The 23,130-nt window shown below is 38.3% G+C and overlaps 2 long non-coding RNA genes across 2 annotated transcripts; one reads left to right on the top strand and one right to left on the bottom strand.

Moving 5' to 3' along the window:
• Window positions 1–266: 266 nt before the first annotated feature.
• LOC136992189 (uncharacterized) lies at window positions 267–15,615 on the top strand. Its single transcript, XR_010884266.1, has 3 exons — window positions 267–281; window positions 1,239–1,365; window positions 15,557–15,615. It is a non-coding gene; the product is annotated as an uncharacterized lncRNA (long non-coding RNA).
• On the bottom strand, window positions 11,828–22,897 carry LOC136992188 (uncharacterized). Its single transcript, XR_010884265.1, has 3 exons — window positions 22,789–22,897; window positions 12,727–12,863; window positions 11,828–11,986 (listed from the first exon to the last, which is right to left on the bottom strand). It is a non-coding gene; the product is annotated as an uncharacterized lncRNA (long non-coding RNA).
• Between the last annotated feature and the right edge of the window lie 233 nt (window positions 22,898–23,130).

Genomic DNA, 23,130 nt, shown 5'->3' with positions numbered 1-23,130 from the left:
TTTAATATTCAGAAGTAATTTTGTTTGTTAGATACATTTATCCAGAGGAATGTGTAGTATTGTATTAGGTGTTCTGGCTAACAGGCTGCTGTCTTTACAGACTTATTCAAGCTGCTGCCCCTTCTCTTTGTATATCAGTGAGAAAACAGGCAGAAATCCACACCTGTCATTGATGTCTAAACATGGAGAATGACTAATTTACATCATCTTTACAACACCAGAGTTCCTGCAAATGGCTCAAAGCAATGATGATCTGATTCACTACAAAAGACTTCATTCCTGTAAGCTAAGGAGCTTTTTTTTTTTTTCCTATTAACTTGGTCCTACTTATTTTCTCCTAGATTTGCAGTGGAAACAGACTTTTGGAACTGGGTTAAACCTATTTACATATCAGTACAATATTCTTATCAGAAATAGATACTTATCTTCTAAACATGACAGAAGTCATCTTAAACATGAAATAGACTTTCTAGATATTTTTGTAGTATGTAATGAGCCTTCTGGGAAATTGGGTCACTAGTAATTCTAGTAGTGTGGTTAAATTTGACTTTCCTGTTTTCTTGTGTTATTACATATTACTGAAACAGAAAAGAGAAAGAGGAGTTAATTTTTGTTTGGAAAACCAACTACAGGCTGTCTTTAATGCATCATGGTTATTTTCGTTTAAAACATTTATTATAAATAAATTGTGTGTCATTTCCGATGTGATTCAAAACAGAAGCCATTGTTAAGGAATAAGATGGTAGAAGAAGGATCAAAAATAGCACTGCCTTATTTACTATCCCTACAGGCATAAAAACACTGGATAAAAAAGTGCAACTTCCCTGGGAAGAACACTCAAACACTCAGGTTCTTCTCTGGGTGAGTTTTGCTCTGTTTCTAATTGTTGTCCAGATTTAAATTTAGAAATAAATCAGTGCCAGATCTTTTCTGTGCACATTTATCATTCTAAATAGTCATGCTGCTGATGCTAATATGATCCTCTTGAACAGTACAATTGCATAATGCTGCTCTACAGAGAAGCCTCAGATAATGATCCCACCGTCAAGGAGTTGCCAAATATATTTAAGCCTGAGAATTAGCTAGATGATGTAGTACTCACTCTAAGGACAGCTAGCAACTGAATGGAGCATCTCTCTTCTCTGTTCTTCCATCTCAGATGGTGTAGCTCTTCTTTCCACTTACTTTTCAAAAATGAGAGTGTTTAATAAGCATATAACATGTTCTTGTCTCTACAGCTAGTACAGTTAAAAAACGCTGGCGCAGGACTGAATATTTACTGGTGCAAGTAAATATTGATACTATCATACTTCTCAGCTAGCCTATGGCTAAAAGAAACTACATAAGTGAAGAGCAGCCACAAAGGTAAGACAGACGTTAGGTTAACAAATACAGGGAGGAAAAAAAACACTGAAGAAAATGTTCATTGAAAAACTTGAAGAACAAGTGTTAGGAACAGCCTGTATGTCCCAATTTGTAATAAAGATGTCAAATCCTACAAGACTGAGGGTTAAGCACTGCTTATAGACATCAAAAACACAATAAGACCTAGAAATATGTGCCATTTATTGCTGTTTGAATGACTGACAGGTTTCTTTGGGCTTTTTGCCACTGTTCATATCCAAAGTCCAAACTAGGTAATTTCTGCAGACAATAGCTTATACATTGTTCTTCTGGTCAGAGATTAAAAAAAAAAAGATAAAAAGATAAAAAAGCTGACACAGTATGTAGCTAATTAACAAACCAGTGCGCAAGTACAAGTCTGAGCAATGATTACCTCAAAATATTATTTAGTTTTTGGAAATGGGCTAGTCTAGCTTCCACTGTACAACAATCATGTTACAACAATCACAGTGATTACCTTTCTTGCATGGCCCATTGCTGAGGTTAGACTGGATAAGGATGCTAGTAATAAGTATCCTGAGCATAACAGAGGCTTTATGTAGGATATTTTCCATTGAAGTCTCATAGCACTGGAACACCTTGAACCATAAGTTAAACTGAATGCAAGTCCTGACATTGTAATACATAGGTTAAGACACTTCTCTCTAAATCAGATTGTCTAGGAATGGAAAAATGGAGAAATCCAGCAATATTTCTTTATGGAAAGCACTCAACTGTGAGAAGGCCAGCCAAATAGGGAAAAGATTCTTTTCCAGCTCCTGTTGCTGAGTCCAACTTAGTATCATTACTTTGCCTTGCTTGGGAAAGGGGTCATTTATTTTTATCATCTTCTTAATAAAACTATTTTCTACAGTATGTTATTTCAAATAGTTCCTTTTTGCATTTGGAAAACTAACAGCCCCTTTATCCTGCTATGCTGTGACACAGTATTTGAACCTGAACAGCAGTCAGGAGTTCAGGAATATAATTTGCAGAGAATGCATTGAAAGAAAAGAGAGCAGTACATGCCACCTACCTCTGTAAAGGGACTGCAGGGCAGCACAATCTCGGCTAACAGAAACCAGGATCAGGCAACAAGATATCTCAGGAAGAAGCCAGTTCTGCATCCTTTTGTACAATGCACTCATCTTTGCTATTTTTTGAGTAAGTGATCCATTAATACTGTGCTCATGAATACACTTTCAGTTACTTTTTTCTAATCAGCTCAACACTATTCTGCTCCTCTTCATATAAAGATGCAGTACTGTGCCTAATGGAAGTTGAGACTTGTTTTTACCCCTCTCTCATGAACCAGGTTGCACTAGACTGACTAATTTATATTTTATAGTTAGATTTTACATCCTGCCACCACCCCTCCCCCTGGCTTTTTTTGAAAATTGTTCACAGTTTGCCAGTTCAACAACTGATAGGAATCCATTCTTGATTCAGAACCACACTACCTCTGTTTAGGTTCACTTTGGGAGCCCCAGTTTTTAAAAAAATTCCAGCTATCCTTTGTGAAGAGCTGCTGCAAAGAATGTTGTTCTGATTCATTTGGTATATAGAAATCATTTGTACATAGAAATCATTTGTATATAGAAACAAACATGTTGACTACAAATCAGTTGCCTACAAGTCATTTCACTTGGAAGGTTGTTAATTCCATCTTTTTTTGTTCATATTATTGATTGATTACATTGTTATTTGCCATAATGAAATTGAGACTGAGCCTTAGTGCCCTACTATTTCACTTGGACGTGTTCACGTATTAGAGGCCAGTATTCCTACTTGTTGGTCAAGTTCATACTCCCAGTCAGCATTTTGAGGTGGTTCAGTTTTAAACACAATATGTCTTTGTTCTTTTAGCATGCCTTATCTTAATGTAGATAGGGGCTGAAGCTGTCATTTATAACTGGGTCACATAGTCCCCCATTATTTATTAGACTTTCCAAATGTAAAAAATGGTCTGAGCCCTTTACACCCAAGCTCACTCCCTTTCATCTTTCCTCACATCTTTTCATTCTTTTTTCTCCCAGTTTCCTGAAGTGGGATACAAGCTTATATTTGTGGTGCTGACACATCGGTTTGAACAATCTTCCATTTATAGCTCTCTGCATCATGTTTGGATGTAGGGATATTTGCATTATTCATTTCTCTTGTTCTGATACCACTTATTCTAATCAATCAGGAATATGTAACACACTGTAAAGAATTCTCTTTTAGCCCACAGTGGATGCAGGACTGTACTTACAGCTTACTGGGAGATCATCTTCAATCATTCAGCCTGCTTCTTCCTGTGGATTTTGGCTGATGACTTCCATTGCTGTCTCCTGGTTTCTCACACCTTCACTTCTTGTTGCAGCTTCTCTTTCAGAAAGCTCTAAATGAGCAAATACTTTCCTAGCCACATATCCCCATCTCATGAGGGAATGCTGGTCCTTGGCAGCAAGACTCACACATCTGTCTTAATGAAGAAGGAGCAAAGTTGGGAGCCCATGAAACATTGAACAGGTAGTGCCTGTTGAACTCAGAATTGAACAATACATGGGTCCGGAGCACAGTTCTAGATTTATATGCCTACATATTCTTATGGGAGGGAAACAGCTGACATAGCAATTGGGTTACAATGCTTGAACATCATTTTTTGTGCAAATCAGTATGAACAATGTGTATTTTTATTAAAAAGCTACAGCTTTCTGAAAGTGTAACTGAATCAGCAGTTCAGAGCTCCATATTTTTGCTTCTATTTGATAAGTTACTACTATCTGCCACATTGGACAGTAGTCAGTGTGATTCTTCCACAAGCAGTAATCAAAAGAATGGCTGCTGTCTTGATAAGGAGCATTTCCTTAGATTATGTGTTTGTAACACTGAAAAAACAAACCTGATCGTCATGAATAAATAACACAAATGCTATATCTGACACCTCAGGGTTGTTCTTAAACAGATGGTGGAGGGCCAGAGCCCCTTTTTCACATTTTTTCTGCTCCACCTCTCTCATCTTGTTCATTCTTACCCTTTACGCTGCCTTACACAGAAGAATGTGTCTACAGAAGGTCAATATATCCAGCTACGTGGGAAATGCACTGTAGCCTTAACTCAACTGAGCAAGATAACCATCCCTAAATGATTCTCAACTACACACAAAATCATTAGTATTACAATGTGTGAACTCAATAGATCCACTATTAACATACCAATAAGAAAAACTGTTTTCCTATCATGTATCAAGATTTAATACCAATTTAAAATTGAAAACCACTTCTTCCTCTGCTCAAGAAAACATTTTCTTTCTCTTAAGTTACGCCTAGAAACCTATCCATAATTGAAAGCATATTTCCAAATCTATAGATTATATAGGTCCCAGTTCCCTGAAATACTCAGTCATTAGGGATTAAACACATGAGGTTAAACTGAGAAAGGGATATAGATATAGCCATGCTCAATGCGCAGCACATGTATTCTTTTATGTTCTGCTGCCTAGTAAATGCTTTGTTCCCAACTGAGATACTTCGTGCACATTGAGACAACAAGCTGCTTTACAAAGGGAACTCCAAAATTAGCAAATTAAGGAGGAAAAATATCTAATTTAGCCAACTGTTAAATTCTGTCAAAAGACAGTGCACTTAATTCAGTGTTTCTTAATGGGGACAGGTTTTGTCTTTTGTTCCCTCCCACTCCCACCTGTGAGGAGAAGAACCAAAACCAGCTCAGTCTCTTATAAGGAAAATCTCAGGGAGCAAAACTGGCACTATTACAACTAACTCCATCCCTGAAGCCACTGATCTTGATGTCCTCGACCCTCAAATTAATGGGGAACATCTATTTCTCATTCTGCCCTGTTTAACCAAGCAAGAGAGCCTTTACTGTGGGAGCTTAAATTCTACAAAGATAGACAGCAGCTGAGATAGAGTTTTGAAGATAAAAATTTTTATGTTGTGCACCAAAAATGATAGTTATTTGGATCCTTTGTAGATCCAGTCTGTCGTTATGACATTCTGAGACTTTGTCTACAACGAAAGAGATTTTTTTCATTTCCTGCGAGTTTCTTTATACTATTATTGAATGTGTTCAATTTTACAGGTACTGGCAAGAATTAGAATTATGACTTATATGAAAATACTTGTTGAAGAACTTTTTTTTATGTTTAAAAAAAAAGGAAAAAGCAAGACTTAGGTACCTAAAGTGAGAGTAAAATGGAATTCAGGCATTTGAATCCAAAAATCAAGATTTTCAAAATCCCCATATTACTGTGCTATATCCTGGAACCTGAAATCCCTAAGTTCTTAGCCCTCACCTCCAAAGCTTTTGTCTGAATCTTGGCTTTCAAATGTTTCCAGGTGCACCTCATTTTGCACAGGGCTGAGTTTCCCTAGGATAGCAGGGAAAAAGAAAAAAAAGAGCAGACATCTGAATTGCAAATTAGATAGCGTATAGATACTGAAGTCCAAGATAGTAAGAACAGCAGAGATGTAAAAACATCAACTAATCTTACTATGTGTTTAGGCAACCAGGAGTCAACATGCACGTGTATTTTTACTAGTAACGCTAAAGCGATGACTGAAAATAGTCCATAACTGAGCATAGCCAAGAGCACTAATATATTGAACAAGCTGCAAAACTTCTTGACTATTTCACATACAAGGGGGCTTGGGATTCACAAGATTTCTCTGAATCTAAAACCCTCTGAAAGTTTGATTTGGTGTCTGTGATTAGGCCAGGGATACTGTTGCATGAAAATCAAGGTGGAGAGGACAGGGGGGAGTCATTCTCAGTTTCTGCTGCTGAACGGCAATGAATGAAAGATGCATATAGCCTGAGAAACAGTAAGTAACAGCAACATAGCAACAAGCTGGCATCCAGGAATGGTAGTGGTGCCAGTTCTAGTTCCTGCTCCCAATGCTAAATATATTACTTCAGTTACTATTTAATATAAAATGCTAACACAGTTTGGGACCTGAGAATCAGAGACAGCTATTCTCCATCTCAGATGGATGACAACCAATAAGCTAGTAAATTGTCACATACCTTCTGATGTTCATCCTCGGGCTTACTGAATGATGTGTTTTTCCCACCCTGCATGTTTGCACAACTTCAAAAAAATAAAGCAGGGGGGCAGAGTGCCCACTTTCCACGATGGCCTGCAGCCTTCTCTTCAGTCACTTTCCAGGCTTAGGAGGACATTCACCAACCTGTTGGACAGGCTAGTCAAAAGGCTGTTATATAAAGAACAGATTTTCATTCTTCCTTCAAAAGAAAGTTTGAGGTTAATCTACAAAGAGAGGTTTCTAGGCTGTGGATCCTAAGTGAAAAGAGAGGCCTAAGCCCAAGAGACAGGAAGGATTTGATGCAAAGAAATAATGAGGATGCCTTATTAACTAACTGTAATTAGTTCTCTAATTTGCAAACTGATGGTTGGGATTCCATTTTAGTCACCAAACCCTCCCTGTGCACCCCACAGGGAAGAGTCTATGCCTAACAGGTCTGAAGTTGGGCTTGGAAGCCCAGAAGGGTTAGATGTCAAAGTTTCTATCTAAATTAAGAGAGCAATTCTCATGTGTTAATAGTTACCACTTATTTTCTTGGAAGGCACACAAGTACTGTCCTAGATACTCTTGAGGAATCTTAATCCTTTTTCCATGTGTATGAATATTTTAATTCACTTGTTCATGTGCTATGAAATAAGGTTTAAGAATTAAGTCTTAGGTACAGGATGCTGGCTGTTGGGGATCTTTAAGGCTCTCCAAAAAAACTAGAGACTTGAAATGTCTACAGCAAAACAGTATATTAAACTTAGTCCAAACAAAATACTACGGTAAAGAGAGGCAGAAACTCCAAAGCCTTTAATAGCAAATGAAATTAGCATATTTTTTTCTCTAGCTCCACTTTACAACAGCTCTTTACATTCTCACATTTTTGTTTACACACACAACTATGCTATTATTCTAGAAAAGGAAAGCTCTTAAATGATAACATCACCAAAATTTTACAATAAATAAAAATTCAAGAAAAATAAATGAGCTTACTACTTCAAATAGAACGTAGAAGAGAGTTCATTTTAATGCCATTATTACTGACACACCTGGCAGAGAGAGATCACATAAACAAGAACATTTTGGCAAAAATAGCAATATAAAATTTGCTAGCACACAGCAGTTTTTTGTTTACTGACAGTATGGGTCTAGAGAGCACAAATGAGATGCCAGAGCTGCAACTACTTGTCATCCCATACACAATGGAAGGCCAATGCACTGCAAATTTTACCATGGGCATGTTTGTATTTTCCTGTCTCTCAAAGAAAGAAAAGGGACAAAGGCACACACAGTAAAAAAAACAGAGGCTATATCTGAAATAATAATAAGAAAAAAAAAGTACTCAAATACCACCACTGTTGGCTCAAATAATTAGCCAATAGTTGGGTTCTTCACCTGTAACAGAAGTTGATAAAAAAGTCCAGCTACAATCCTAATTATAATCCTAATCCTAATCCTTTTCATTTCCCATGAGGAACAGATACAACAGCAGGCAGTTTCTTTACTCACAAATCAAGCTAATTCTCTGGACTGAAAAGCTCCCTTTCTTAAGTGCTTCCTAAGGTGGCACTAAAATGCTTCTCTGAGTCTCTCCTGCCTTTTTTTTGTGTGCTCCCAGCTGCAGGGTCTCAGCCCCCTTTCCTCCACTGTCAGTGTTTGATTACTGCTTCATTTTGGAAGAAAGATGACCAGCAAGCACATATATGCATGATAAATTCTACAAGTTAATGATAATATATTAACAGATGTAAGAGCAGACAACTATGAAAACATCATTAGACATTTACCTGGTTATAAACACATTATAATTTGATCTATGATAAATGATCTACTAGTACTATAACTCAGTATGTTTTTTCAATCATATAAACATGTTGCTATTATGTTCAGATCAGGGCACATACGGTACAGGTTTCCGTTGGCAGTGAACAACCACTTGCAACCACAGCCTGTCAGATGAGATCAACACTTACCCGCAGGAACAGGGCCTCCCATTTCCACTGGTAATTTAAATTGAGCTGGCTGACTGCAAACACTGGTCCCAGCTGAAAGGCAGCAAGTGGCAGCAACCAAAGCCTGTCAGTCATGGCTGTTGACAGGTAAGCACATTGCACTCTGCTGAAGCTTGAAAAGCAGAGAAAGAACTTGCCCAAGGCATTTGTTAGCGCTTTTTGAGAAATGATGGTTAGCAGTCTTGCTATCTTCTCATTGAAATGGGTGCTCTTCCATCATGTTGTACTTCACCAACAGTTTATGCTAAGTTGACTTCAGAACAGCACAGATGGGAAGGTAGAAGTAGGAATGTACTTCCCTGCAGAGAATGGAGTCCAATTGCAATGGGAGCAGGAACACTTTTCCTTGACTCTGTTCCTCAGGCATCGCAGCTGAGACCTGTGCTAGGCTGTGTCCAAGAAAGGAGGTGGAAGAGGAGCACTCATGCAATCAACCAAAGTCCGACCTGGGGAGTGGAAAAAGGGAGGGTGAGACAGAGAGAGAGCATAGTTAGGAGCAGCTTCCTAAATTACTTCTCAGCTACTTATGTGCTAGAAATCCAGACTCCAAGGTTTCCAGCTAAAAATCTAGTGAGCTGCAGTAGAGCACCGGGGAGCTAATAGTGTGCATGGTACGAGATATAGGCCACAGAACTGGCTTCACGTAAGAAACAATAAAAAGCTTAGACATAATCTCTGACTCAGCCTGTATAGTTTGCTTTAGGATTGAGAGCAGAGCTTAAGGTGCAAGGTTGGAAGCAAGTGTTTTTGAGACCCAAAGACTACTTTAATTATGGATGAAGGAGTCATCCACAGACAAGCCACTGTAGGTACCCAGGCAGGAAGTGGATCAGAATTAATTTTTGTGTAGTCTCTTGAAGGGCATAGACTCTTCAGTGGGCCACAGAACACTAACCTGTAAGTGGAAGATGGATTTGGAACTCAGCAAGTTGGAAAACATACCATTTTCAGATCTTTTTTCCTCTCCCATAGATATGTCTGCAAGATGGAATTGATTCTAAGCTAGCATAGCCTTTCTTTCCTCCCTAAAGCTCCAGGTCAGTTGTCCAAGTTCCAAAATCCTTGTTTCAGGGAAAATACAAGTTGTTTCCATTTTGCCTAAGTACATTTACCATAATAACTTTAGTTATACTTTTTCATGGGTATAAATAATAGGACTCAGCATCCTTGCCAGCACAGAGAAGGCTGGGAAATGGTTAGGTGGTGCAAGCAGGCACACACCAGCTCCCCAGCACAGTTCTACCAACAGGCATCTAATTCTGCCATCTGTCTCTCTGCTGTTCTAATACAGAGATTATCTTGAGCAACCAAAATGTACAACTGTTTGTGCAGCAACAACATACACAAATTATTTTTGGTTCAAACACGTGGCATTACTCACTGTGCAGCTGCTTTCATGCATTAATGCATTGTGATACAAAACCCTAACTGCAAGAACCCAAAGTAACTGCAAGCAACGAGACATTTTGGACTGAAAACCCCTTTTGGCTACATTGGAATTGAATTGTTGACTTTTCAAGCTAAGAGAGATATGAATCATGGAAAATATTTCATTCTTAACCCCTCAAAGTACCCAATATTCTTGAAGTAATGCAAAATGCAGTTGTACGTTGGCCTAGAAATTACAACTTCTCTGCCAAAGGTTAATTTAGACTGTTCATCCAAGATTAGTTGCAAGTTTTTAAAAGTGTAAATAAATTCTTGTTCCTAAACAGCACAGGTTTTCAAAGCAGGGAGTATAACACTCAGCCTATAAAAGGAAAAGATTTAAAGCAGAAATGGGACATTTGACTTCTGCATATTTGGAACATTTAATCACCCTCTTGGTTGTATGGAATAAGTTAGACTGGCAGCTTTTTTTTCAGCTCCTTTGTGAAAGTACTTTTCTTTAATAGAGCCCTAATGCTTTATAGGATAATTTAGAGTCTAGTCCTGCATCTTTAAGAGACGATTGTACAACTCCTGTTTATTTCAGTAGGGAAGAGGCTCAAAGATTTTAATTGCCTAAATCTATGTACCATAACTTTTTCTCCTGTTTTGCGCAATACTGTGTATCTTTTCACATTCACATAGGATTTTAAGCAAAATATTGTATGCATAAAGACAATACTACTAGAACTAGAAGGAAGATTTAGTTTCTCACTCTATTAGATGGAAAGGACTATACAAAATTCTGCTGTTTTAGCTGTAAGCGTAGGGAAAAAGAAAGGTATAAAATGACCTTCTCAGTACTTATACTGGTATAAGAAAAGCAGCTAGGGAGGCAAAAAGTAATTTTTATAAGACCTACGTCTCAGACAGACAAGCTTTGGCAGATTTAGCTGTGGCAGTTCAAAACGCTGATGCCACTGAATCACCTCTTACTGTCCCTTTGCTGTAGGCAACTGCCCACATATAATGAACATGTTCCCTGTCTGCCTTGCATAATACAATCTTAACACACATTTACATTCACTGCCAGTTTAAGTCAATTGTTTATACTCTCAATTATGGTATTAAAATATAGGCATATGTGTTGTTCTGTTGTCCTTACTGTAGGACTAATTGTCTGAGAAAAAGTGGATAATTGAAGACACAGAACTCTCAAAACAGCCACACCCACATCCATCAGAGAACCCTGTGTAATCTCATCTCATTTTCACATTTCATTTCTGCCTCTGAAATTTCTTTGGGTGCATGTGGGAGCAAAAATTTTAATCCTGTTTAGATCATAAGCAAAAGCAGTTTTGGTAGGTTCACCTCTGAGCCACAGTCAGCAGTTTATTATTTATAATAAGATGTAAATTTAAAATTAGAGACTATTATAATATTAAATATCATTGTTAATGTCATTAAAGCAGACTCCTCAGAGTTGAGGATGGCACCATTATGGAGGTGTGCGTGAATCAAGGACCACAATCTACTCTGCTATTCAGTATGTGACCCAACATGTTTCTGCTAGGTGCATCCTTTGACTTGAATGCTTCTCCAGTCAAAGATAGTTTAGATAGACCTGTGTCTTCCCTCAGAATGGTGGCCTACTAGCAGTCTTACTTGTGGCTGACATCTTAAAGAGCTGGGTGCTATATTGCATACAATCAAGAGCATCTTTTCAGCCTTAGAAGCCCTTCGGGGAAGTAACTGTGCTTCCTGTAATCCCATTCCACCTCACCACATAGGAACTGGGCACTCGTGTTTTGTTCAAATGGACAACCCCTCTGGCCTGTCACAGCTGGACTTTTGTCAGTAATGCCTGGGTGAACATATGGTCAGAAGACTGCCACTGATCAACTTGTCGCACTGTATCATGCAGACGGGGGAAAGCTGGGGTTGCTATAGCAGAACTCTTCCAGCCACAGACCTACCTTCTGTCCAACTCCCAAAGACTTACCCCACATGACAAAACAAGCACAAAACCTCAGCACATCTGGTAGAGAGCTTGATGCCACTGTACCGCTTTCTTGTAAGCCTCCCAGTGATCACCCTTGGTTTCTGTTTCTCAGTAGTCACTGATCATCAGTGGTGGTCCACTCAAACTCCCCCAAAACAGGAAGCTCTCGAACAAAGAGTTCAGTTCCACTGACAGATAGAGAGGGGCAATTAGACACAGAGTTTGTCTTTTGTTACTGTTTTTCAGAGCAACCTTAATTTTTCATTTGACAGCTAAATCAAGAGCTGTCTGTAGAAGCACAAATCACTGTTCCAGCAGCTGTAAGTCAGAAATTGGAGTGGATAACCTTTGTGTGGCTATAATCAAGAGTTCTTACATGGTCCATTTAGCATTTTTAGACTATCTGGAGAGAATAAGTGACTCCTGCACTTCAGAAAAATCAGATGCTCTTTTTAAGGTTGTGGTGATCATATACATCACTTTACAGAATAGCACAAACAAGACTACATAAGATATATTCCCGGAGCTGCCCCACTGAAAGTACCATTCTGTTGAACTTCACTTTTTACTCACATGAAGCAGTTCTAAAATCTACTAACATTTTCTTGAATAGTCAAGGATTTTCTGTAAGGATGCAGAGTCCAAATCAGCTTACCACAACCACGATTGTTGTCAAATCAATGGAAGCTAGCACAATCTCAGCTTCTGTGTATTTGCCTTGCTACAGGATTGACCACATTGTCCCTTGGGAACTTTTCAATGATTTGCATCCAGCCTGCACTGGTTCTAGGATTTTGCCTTCTGCAACATGCAGAAGCAGTCTGTTGGAGGAGGAAGCTACTTAGCCTAGGCTTGTCAGTGAGGATCTTTTGACCTCCCTGCTATGTGGGCCAGGTGCCCAAATGTCACTGCATCCTTGGTATCATACCTGATTATCAACTCCTCCAAGGTTCCTTGAGAAGATACCAGCATGCCTTTGTTGACCGCAGTGCTTACACTACACAGATGTTTAAGACACTGCATCCAGCAGTGCATTACACCCCATCATAAACCTTCTTGAACCTGCTATAAAATACAAACAGTAATCATTAGCACATTAGTTCCTCAGGTTTTTTATTCTATCACAAGTCTCTCATCTATGTAATCTGATTTGATTTAAAAGAAACTCTTCTGTAAATTAACTGGAGAACGACTGATAGGGTAAACTAGCATACAGTCTCAGAAACACTATTTCCTCATAAGGTGAAGTAGAATAGCCTCACCATTGCCATGTAAACATCCTCATTCTTCCCTAGATACAAAGCTAGTGATTTGGTGACACATGACATCCACTTTCATAAAGTTTATCACTCTTTCTTGATACTTGCTGCTGAAAACCTCTCTTAAGTACTAACACAATACCTATCAGTGCATTCATAGCGCTGTGTAGCTTCATCCCCACTTTTTTCTGTATGCAGACTCTACCATTTGCTTTGCATCTTTTGCACAATGTTTAAGAGCAGCTTCTAAAAAAGGTTTGGAGGCAATTATATGCTGACCAGATCAGTCACCCAAATACAAGTGACACACAAATTTCATGCTATTGGCAAAGGTCCCTCCAGTGCACTCAGGCCTCTTTTTGTTTGCTTACTGGATCATGCTATCAATGAAAGCTAGTCAACACTTGATAGCAAGCTGATAGAATAACTGTTACTGAAATGAGTCTGTAACATGCAAGGTCAAGTAGTGGCATCCCTCTCCATGGCTGCACTGAAATATTCCAGAATACTGAGTTTGGAGGCAGAGCTAACCTAGCCCATTGTAATAACTTCTTCAGAGCTAATGTGCAAATATTTATGGTGTCTATGTAGAGCTGTTACTAAGGAGGAAAGACATGTATAAACAATTACCTATCCCACTCAGCCAGCTACCTCCTATAGCAAACCCAATCCCAGCAACAAAATGCTCCTCATCCAAGCATTTGCACTAGAAGATGGCATTGTATAGCCCCACTTGGAATGAAGGGATTACCTGCTACACATATGCTCCTAAAATTCAGCAGAAAAGCCGGTACAGTGTGTGGGTATTTATCTCAGAGTGGATATTATTCTCTTTTTCCCTAATAGCCTTGCATTGGCCCTTGTAGTTTCTGTTTCTGAAGAGACAGATTTCTGAGAATATATTTTCAGATAACTACCTCTGATTGGGGTGCAGGCTGTACGTATGAGAAATAGTATATTGTGCAGTAAACTCAAGACAGCTGCTCTCTAGCTAGCAAGATTTCAGTCAGTACTGAACTTCCTTAGAGAACCATTTTCCCAGCAGTTGCTGATATTCTTTATTCCAGTTCCTTGTCTTTTAAGGTCTCTATTGCTACAGAAAGGGGCAACTGGGGATGACTTCAGGCTTTTTTCTTTGTTGGCTTTTTCCAACCACAAAAGGGGTGCCTTTTCAGACACAATAACTTGGTTCAAATTAAGAAGATAATTTTTATTGTGCTGTTTTTATCCCTTCCCATTCAAAATGAAAAGGGAGCTCAAATCAAGGACGTCCTGGCCTTCTATGTTCGGTATGCAACAATCTCCTTGTAAGTGTTGTGTACAGGTTACCTAACCGCAGCCCCTTCCCTTACCAGTTACCCTTTCCTAGCAAACTTTTGCACCTGTAGCACATGCTGTGATAGAAAGGTTACAATTATAGAGTACACAGAACTAGCGCCACTTTCTCGTCCTTCATTAACCCATGCCCTCCTTCTTCTATTTATATAGAAACAATTACCACTCGTAGTTACATGCTTTAGATCCTGCTTTATCGCATGCTTATTTCCCTTACCTCTGGGCTATATCACTTAAGCCTGCAAATTTCCCCCTCCTTTATTCCCTTCTATAGAAATATAAGTGCTTAAATTAGAAGTAGTGTGATAACGTAAGCCACAACGGACAAAAAGGGATCACAAAGAGAACTTAACAGTCGAACAACCTGATTTGTCAGCGTTACTTTGGTACATCCAGTATGTCCTAAAGCATGGGGGATATTAAAATATGAGACACAACTATATCAACTGACATAAAACTCATTAGCAAAGGGAATTTTCATGACCAGTTATTGTGCAAATGTTGCCAAAATGTGCATTAAATAATCGATTCAACTGTTAAATTTGTGCTTTATGAGAGTCAGCTAAGGTGGCTCAGGACAGGCCTAATACATACCATGCTTAGTCTCATCTTTTGTGTTAATTATTTTTGCCAACTTTTAACTTAGTTGCATGATGTTGCATAGCAACAGATTATTCTGTTGTTTGTTTTCTCTCCTTTTTTAAATAGATAAAACTAGTATAGTCTCTAGCATTCTGATTAATCTTTTATCTGACAATCTTTCCTATATTAAGAGCACAATAAAAGACTTTTCCAGACCTGTGTTATTTACATATTTCTTTTTGCTGAACAACTGTTCCTCTATAGATCTGCAATGTGCTTTGTGACTTCATATTTCTAAGTATTAGGTCACCATGACTGAAAAGCATCAAGTAGATTTCAGGTAAGGCTAAGATCTCTAAAAGTAAGTGCAGAAGTTTTGTGAAGTTTTTGTGCTTTACATAAATTTATTCTTATTCCTGTGACTGGCTGAAGGTATAAGGGCTCTAAAATCAACTCTCGTTCATAAGGCTTTTCCCTCAGTGCTGCTGTTTATGTTGCACTACTTGCTATTTCCTACACAATAACAAGCTTCAACAGTTTCCTGCCTTCCAAGATTCTTCATCATCTATTTATTCTCTTCAGTTAACAGATGCCAGGCACCAGCAAATTCCTCTTCTTTTGGCCAAGCATCCACCAAGCAAGTACTACAGTTTTTCTGATTATACTCCAGATCCAGAGTGAACACTACAGAATAGAAAAATTAAAATTCTAAAAAAAGACAACTCTCTGCTATGTCCAGTCTCAGAAGAAGTGATTAAAGTTGCAGCTCCTACAGAAAGACCTGGTCCCAAGTGAGACTGGATAAGTTGCTAGGGTTCAGGAAGGAAAGGGTTGGGGGCACGAGCAAATAACTTCAGAGATTTTAGATTTTAGATTTAATAGTTATTCAAGAACTGGCTACTGCTAATAAAGGTCTTTGATATCTATATGTTACAGAGTTGTAAAGCTAAACATAGATTTTGACATTTTCTCCTACCACCTTTCTTTCCAGAAAATTGGACAGCTTGTAGGGAACAGTCTGTAACATGCAATCAAGATGCAGAAACAGAGCGTACCTCATATTAAACCTCTTACAGATTTTCATCCTCAATTATATACACTGGTGCCAGTATATTATATTACTAAGCTGACAAGAATAGACACTGGGATAGTATACGAGGTAACCATGCTTTACTCAGAATTCGAATGAACCAGATTTTCCCAATCAAGATGTTGAGTCAGCCTTGGAAAAACTGAGTTTGCCAGCTCCTGTTCTGATACATGGCCTAAAAACAAAAGATTAAAAACTCTGTTTTTTCTGATTTGGCCTTAAGATATTGTAGTTAATGTTTCAGAGCTAATTATGCAGTAGTATTGCTACCCGCCAGTTTTAATCTTACCTTAAACTTTTAATATTAGGGATACCCAAGACAGCAAATATATGCTCTGTGTTTGGGTTTTTGAAGCATCCATGCGAATTTCTGCAGTTCTGCATACTACAGCAATGTGCATTATCACCTTTATCTCCTACTGTTTGCTAAATGCCTGGTAAATCAATTTTCCTTGCTCATGCTCAAGATCTTGAACACTGCTAGGGTTGTCTTTGCTGATAAAAATCAGACTCTTAAAGTATATTATAAAGATACCTATAAAAATATTAGCTCTTCTGTATCCTGCATTTTCATTTTAGAACTTGTGACAAAGCAAATCCAAGGATATGATTCAGCACACTCTTTAATCCATTTGAAACATTTCTTGCTCTTCAGAGGGAGACCTAATGCAGAAATGGCTACACGGTATCCCTCAGACAATTATCCAACATGACAGCTCAATAATTAGCAACAATTAGCATGTTTGGAGCCTGTATTTCTCACCCTTACACAACCTAAATTCCCCTTTTTTCACGTCCAGTACAGCATCTGCTACTTATTAACATGGGTCTTGGCAAGGTGGGGTGCTGATTTAGCTAACCCTGTGCAAGTATATTCACTAGCACAGAATATGGTGTGCAGTCCAAAGCAAGGATTGTGCCAGATCTTATTATCACTACCATTTTGTACTTTGCTTTATAATGGTATATGGGACCTGAAATATTGCTCAAGTCCTTTCTACTCCCTCATCCCACAGAGAAGTTTCCCTGCATTAGGCACATGAATCGTTTTGCAAAGCAAGCATGAGGTTGTTTAATTGAGGGATTTAGGCTGAGAGGGCATTCTCAAAAATCACCTTTTTCATTAACTGAAAATTGCTTTAGAAGCATATAAAAAAATTATCCCTCTCTTTCTCCACCCTTTTCAGTTGCTGCTAAGCAGACTGATCGTTTTGGAATACACTCTCAGGCCTGGAAGGAAAGGGGAGACAATGAGCTGATATAGTTGATGATTTTTCAGCGATTAAAGATATTTTTAGTCTTTAGTGAGATGTGAGATGAGGCACAACACATTTTTACAATAATCCTGGAAGTAAGTTTCTACACAAGAGCTTCCAAACTTGTTGGCTTTTTCGAAGTGCAACACAGATATCAATTTCCCTTCCTTCATCGCTCAGACTTCTTTTCCAAGAGGTTGGTTTGACCAACTGTGTTCCTCCTTACCTTATACTCCCCTCCAAAAACAGTTCTCTGCTTACAGTGACTCCTCAGTACCATGAAACATGGCCCACCTGACAGGTGGAGAATAGGGATCTTCTACCTTTCAAACTTGCTGCCTTTCCTTCTCCTCAGTTCCAGGGTCTATCTAGGTCTGTTTAGAGTTTTAAGAAGTGCTTGTAGCAGAGACAATTTGAAAGGGTCTCTTCTTTCCTATGTTCCTTTCTGAAACAAAATCTAACCAGTTTTCCCATTTGAAAACTGTTTTAATGACTTTAGAACTGTTCCCAATACAATTTCATTTTCTGGGAAATTAAATGAAAAAATCCCAACCATTTATCAAGTTGAATGGAGCAGATTCATCATGTGAAGGAAACAAATAAGCCCAGAATTACATGGCAGACTGACAACAAACTCTCCTTATTACATGGAGTCCATGTTCTTGTTCTTCCACTTTTTGTTCTAAACCAGGGGATCGGACTCACCTTCTCCTTTCAGCTCCGTTCTCAACTGTTTCCAGTCCTCCTTCCCAGTATATTCTTTCTGGGGATTTCCTCCGGCTTCACTACCTACTTTGCTGGCTGTAAAACATGTCTTCAGCCATCCTCTACTGCACAGAGCTTACAATGTCCTTTCACTTCTTAATGTTTCTGTGTCTAAAAAGTAATTTTAGTGCATCTTCCCCAGGGACTGATTCATTTTGCTTTGCCAAAATGGGAGTAATGAAGAGTATATGGAGATAAGAAGCATAAAATAAAAGCAGGGAAAGACTGACCTGTTAAAACTACAGAGTTTAAAGTACTACTATGGTGCTGACAGACTTAGCATATGTTGTCAGCAAACCAGCACCATTTTTAAATGAAAAATGTATGCTAGCAGAGCACTAGGAATAGATAAAATGCTGAGGCTAGCTCTAAAATGTCAGTCATTGACAAAGTATTAGGAAAGCTAGATGGCAGAGCAGCAGAAGCAAGCAGCACTATTGTATTGAGTGCAGTCAAAAAGAAACTCAGTTTAAGAACCAGACAGAAATGGAAAACCTGCTCCTGTTGGATTCCCTCAAAGCTCTTGTGCTGGGAACCCAAACAAAGAAGTAAGGGTTTCTCCGTACTGTCTTGCTGGTGAAAAACAGGCTACATAATGAGAACTGTTCAAAACCCAACATACCAAATGCCATGTCACAAATACTGATTGAATTCTAGTATCCTGACATATAGTGAGATCTTAGTCAAACATTGCTGAAACCTTTATTTCCACTCATGCTGGCGATGTGCATCAAATCTAGGAATCAAGAATGCTGGAACAGTCCCCATTGGCTTCAACAGAAAGAGGTCTTAATTGAGAGTAAGGACTAGGTTTGAATTTTCCTATGCCAGCCACTTCCTGGGGTATTCACATTTACCTATGTTCAGCCTTTCAACATTCATCTACTCTCAGAGTTTACCTTTTGGCAATTATTTCCTTACCAGGCGACATCAGTGGAAATCCAGAGTGCAGTAACATGAATAATTCAAAACTTCAAAAGAGGGAAGGAACCAAATAGATGTTTCTTATTCCAGTGACAAGACACATGAACATTTTCCAAAATAATTCAAGTACACCTTGAATACAGCTTAACATGTCTATCAGGAACCTTCAATAAATATTGCCACTTAATCTTTATCAGACCGCACATATGGTTTTCCCTGCCACAAATATTATTCCTTAAATATAAGTCAAGCCTTATCTCCTCAGAAGATGCTAGGCACCTGCTTCTATCACATGAGATCTGATTCTGCCATATAGGCCTCACAGACCTTAAGAAAAATCACTGCCCTTCCAAAATGCCATCTAACTACAGAGGTGCTGATTAACTACTGCTAGTACTCCACAATTAAAGGATGCTTTGAACACCAGTTTAGGTTAACTGTATAAGGGCTCTGAAGGGATTCAGAAGCTAGGTCTTCCTCTGCCTGTCGTACAGCTGGTACGAGCTATTCCTCGTACCAAGACATACCAAAGCTGGCTAGAGCCTCCTCAAATTACAGGTTTCCATATCTGCAGATCACTGCAGAGAATAGATTTACCAATTAAAAAAAAAAACAACAAAAAAGCTCACCCCAAACCAAAAAACTTTTGACTCATTTAGCTTTGGTATAGGTGACATACAAACTGGCTTAATGAATACTGCTATGCACAAGAGACTTGGAAACAGGAGATCTCTGGGAATATGCAAAGAGAAATGATACCTCTTTCACTATATGCATAGCCTTAAGACTCCCTCTGGTACTATGTTCTTATGTAACTGTACACAATATCCTTTTATATCAGAATGTAGTTATAAAACCTTAATTTAACGCTGCCCCCTTCCCTCTCTCCTCCCCCATCTTAATTTTAGCATTTCTTAATACTGAGTGCCTGATGTCTGAAAGACATATACACAAAGATTTATATTCAATGTCATGACCTTGGTCCTGCAGGCTACTTAAACAGAAAAATCCTGCATCCCCATAAAACCTAACAGAGCAATTCTTTAGACTGCCTATAAAATATGCTCCAGTACTTTCAGGATGAAGGTATAGCACTATCAAGTTAGTTTTTCATGTATTGTTCCTATGGGATATGATCCTCATTTAATGGCACAATGGCACAACAGTGCAGTACTTATTTATACTACCAGCAGAGCTGCCTCACTTTTACCAGCATAGAGCTATTAAACTAAGGTAAACACAGAGCAATGGCTACATCATACACTTGCAGGCATCCAACTATTTGTCAAATCATGTTGACACAATTCTGCTATTGTAAGATTGAACTGTGGAGTCTCTTGTCACTTTGTATAAAATTAATATAAAAGAGAACATACTGCAGAAAAATCAGAACACTTATACATCAACATAAAATTGGAGCTACTCACGTTTCTACAAAACTAGAATTTGAGATTTCAGGCTTAAAGAGTTTTCTTTGTAGAATTTTTTGCTCCCCTCCAAGAAGTCAGGAGAGCTTTTCAGTTGAGTTGCTTGGAATAACTTGTGTGCAAGCCTTTTCCAGGTTTCCTAGAACCTTAACCACCTAGCTGGTCAGATCTTCTCCATGCTAAAGGGTGTCTGCTTTAGCTTTTCTTATGGTGATGAAGATGAGCAATTCTGGTGCAGTATCTCTCCTCGCTTCCTCAGAATAACCCTAGTTTTGAGCCAGTTTAAAAAGCAGAGAACGTCTGCTAGGGCTACCCCTCTGTGCTCTCCTTGCGAGCCACAGGTCAGCACAACTACAACATCTTCACTAGAAATTCAGTTTCTTTCTAGTGATTCTCTTCCATTTAAGCCATACTAAAAACAGAAGTTTTTCTGTTTTTTATGACTATGCAAGAGCTACTTTCTGTAGTGGTATAACAATACGAGAACACACAAAAATTAGCTGTTTATGTATTTACCTTCATTTCAAAACAAACAAATGCAAGCATTTTTTTTCTAGTGGACTCGTGCATTTTTGCTGAAACTTGTAGTTACATACTGAGCTTGAAGAGCTGTTTGGGTAAGAAAAGCAATTTTGTTAGACACTGTTCTAAAGTGTTATCTCTAATCTGATGAACAGTATGGGGTCACCCCCCAAGAGGTGACCATGCAATATTTTTAATACTCAGCTGTTTAGCTGAAATTGCTTACTGCGAATGTTGTCTTCTCCTGTTTTTATAGCTTCATTGCAGAGGATAATCCTGAAAGCAATACTTCAATAAAAAAACCCAACAGTATTATTACTCTGAAATGTAACTGATGAATACATACTTTAATAATATGAACATTCTTTCATACACTCAATGAATTTGACGTTCTCAACTAATTTCTGAATAGGTATCTAAATCAGAGACAGTGATAGCCTTACTAAGCGTCTTCGTGAAGAGGCCAGAGTACTGAACATGCATAGTAAGCAAAATAAATTGTCCTCACACTTGCTATACCCCTTTCCAGTTAAAATTGAAATCCACTGGTTGTTCTTTCTGGTCTGCATCCTTTATGATCTTTGTGCCAATCTATTACTAGTTGACAGTTAGACTGTACAACTAAAATGGCATCTGATACTTATGTTCAGGCACTTGTTATCTTTTCCAGAGAGATAAAACCTGTAGTCCTGTATTTTTTAATTGAGAAATATTCCCGTGGAAATCAATGGGAGAGGATGGCTACCTTCACACAGAGGTCTGAAGCAACTACCCTCAAGTTTATACAGTTCAGCTGTGCTTGTAGCTAAGAGTGTCCCAAGGCAGATAATTTTCTAATATCTATTTTTAATCACAAAAATATAAAATTATCATCATTTTCTAACAGATCATACAATCAGTCACCTGCAGGACCTGGCCCCAAGCATGCCTGGAGGATGAAAATTGTAAGACTGGAAGGAGTACAAGTAAAAATCTAGCGTAAGTGCCTACGTGCAAAAAATGTAGCATAAGCCTACACAAAAAATGTGGCTTAAATTCTAGGCCACAAGTCGGGATAGCAGCATGTAGCTTTTTCGCATGAAATGTTCTCAGAAAAAAAGGATCTGGGTCCATGGGGCCCAGTCCTCTGACTTTCATTTGTGCAATTACTTCACAAATTAGACTGGTGTGATACATGCAGGATTGGCAAAACTTAGTATTTACCAAAACATTAATTGTGTATAATTTAACTCACAAAACCAGAATCAGAATGTGTAATGTGTATACTCTTGGCAGTTTATACATGTAAGAGTTAAAAAAGAAGAAACTAGTAAGTAACTGAGAGAGCAAGGAACCAATTATGACTTTTTTTTTCAAGGCAAGAATTTCTAAATCAGTTCCACTTTTTAAAATAGCGCTATGAATATGCAATATCCAATCTGGAAGAACACAAAATTTCTCAAAAAGGAACGCAAGTAGACAACTGCTTAGGAATAATCAAGTCTATTCTAGCTGATCCAAAGCAAGCTTTATAGTCTGCTTTCTCCATTAAGCCCCATCAGACCACTTTTTTTTTTTTTAAATGTATCTTTATTTTGCTTTCCTTCAGTTAAAATAAAACATTGCCAAAGAAAATTCATGATTTTATGTAGGTTTTATAGGCTGTGGAGAAATTCTAAGGTACTCTCCTGAGAAGAAATCCTTTCAAAGCTAAACAGTAGACAGTATTCAATACTTTCCAGATCCATACTTTACTAATCCTTGATGAAAGAACCAGATAAAATGAATAATGGGAAGAACAAAGAATGACAGAACTATAATTTTTTTAATATGTCAAATATAAAATTGTACCTTACTGAGTTTGGCACAGTGAGAGCTCCTTTGATTCAGTCGAATCTATAAAGTTCAATAGCTCTGCATTCATATCCCTCACGGCAGGGCTGGAAGCTGCATAAATACTAGCCTGGGTAATTTCTTGCATGTAAATAAATAAGTAAAAAACATTGTGAATATGGAAAACTGAAAAGCAAAACTAGATATTGTACAAATTTACCAAAGATTCACTAGGGAGTATTAACCTTATACAAGTGTTTTTCAAAGGAAATAAACTGCTCTGGTATTCAGCATTTATCTGAAAAGCAGGCAGTAAGTCACGGCAGATCTAGTTTGGCTACACAGAGGCCCAAATACTGA

This window comes from Apteryx mantelli, chromosome 5, assembly GCF_036417845.1.
Source record: "Apteryx mantelli isolate bAptMan1 chromosome 5, bAptMan1.hap1, whole genome shotgun sequence".
In the NCBI taxonomy this organism is placed as follows: domain Eukaryota; kingdom Metazoa; phylum Chordata; class Aves; order Apterygiformes; family Apterygidae; genus Apteryx; species Apteryx mantelli.
This window is presented reverse-complemented; position numbering and strand designations above follow the sequence as displayed.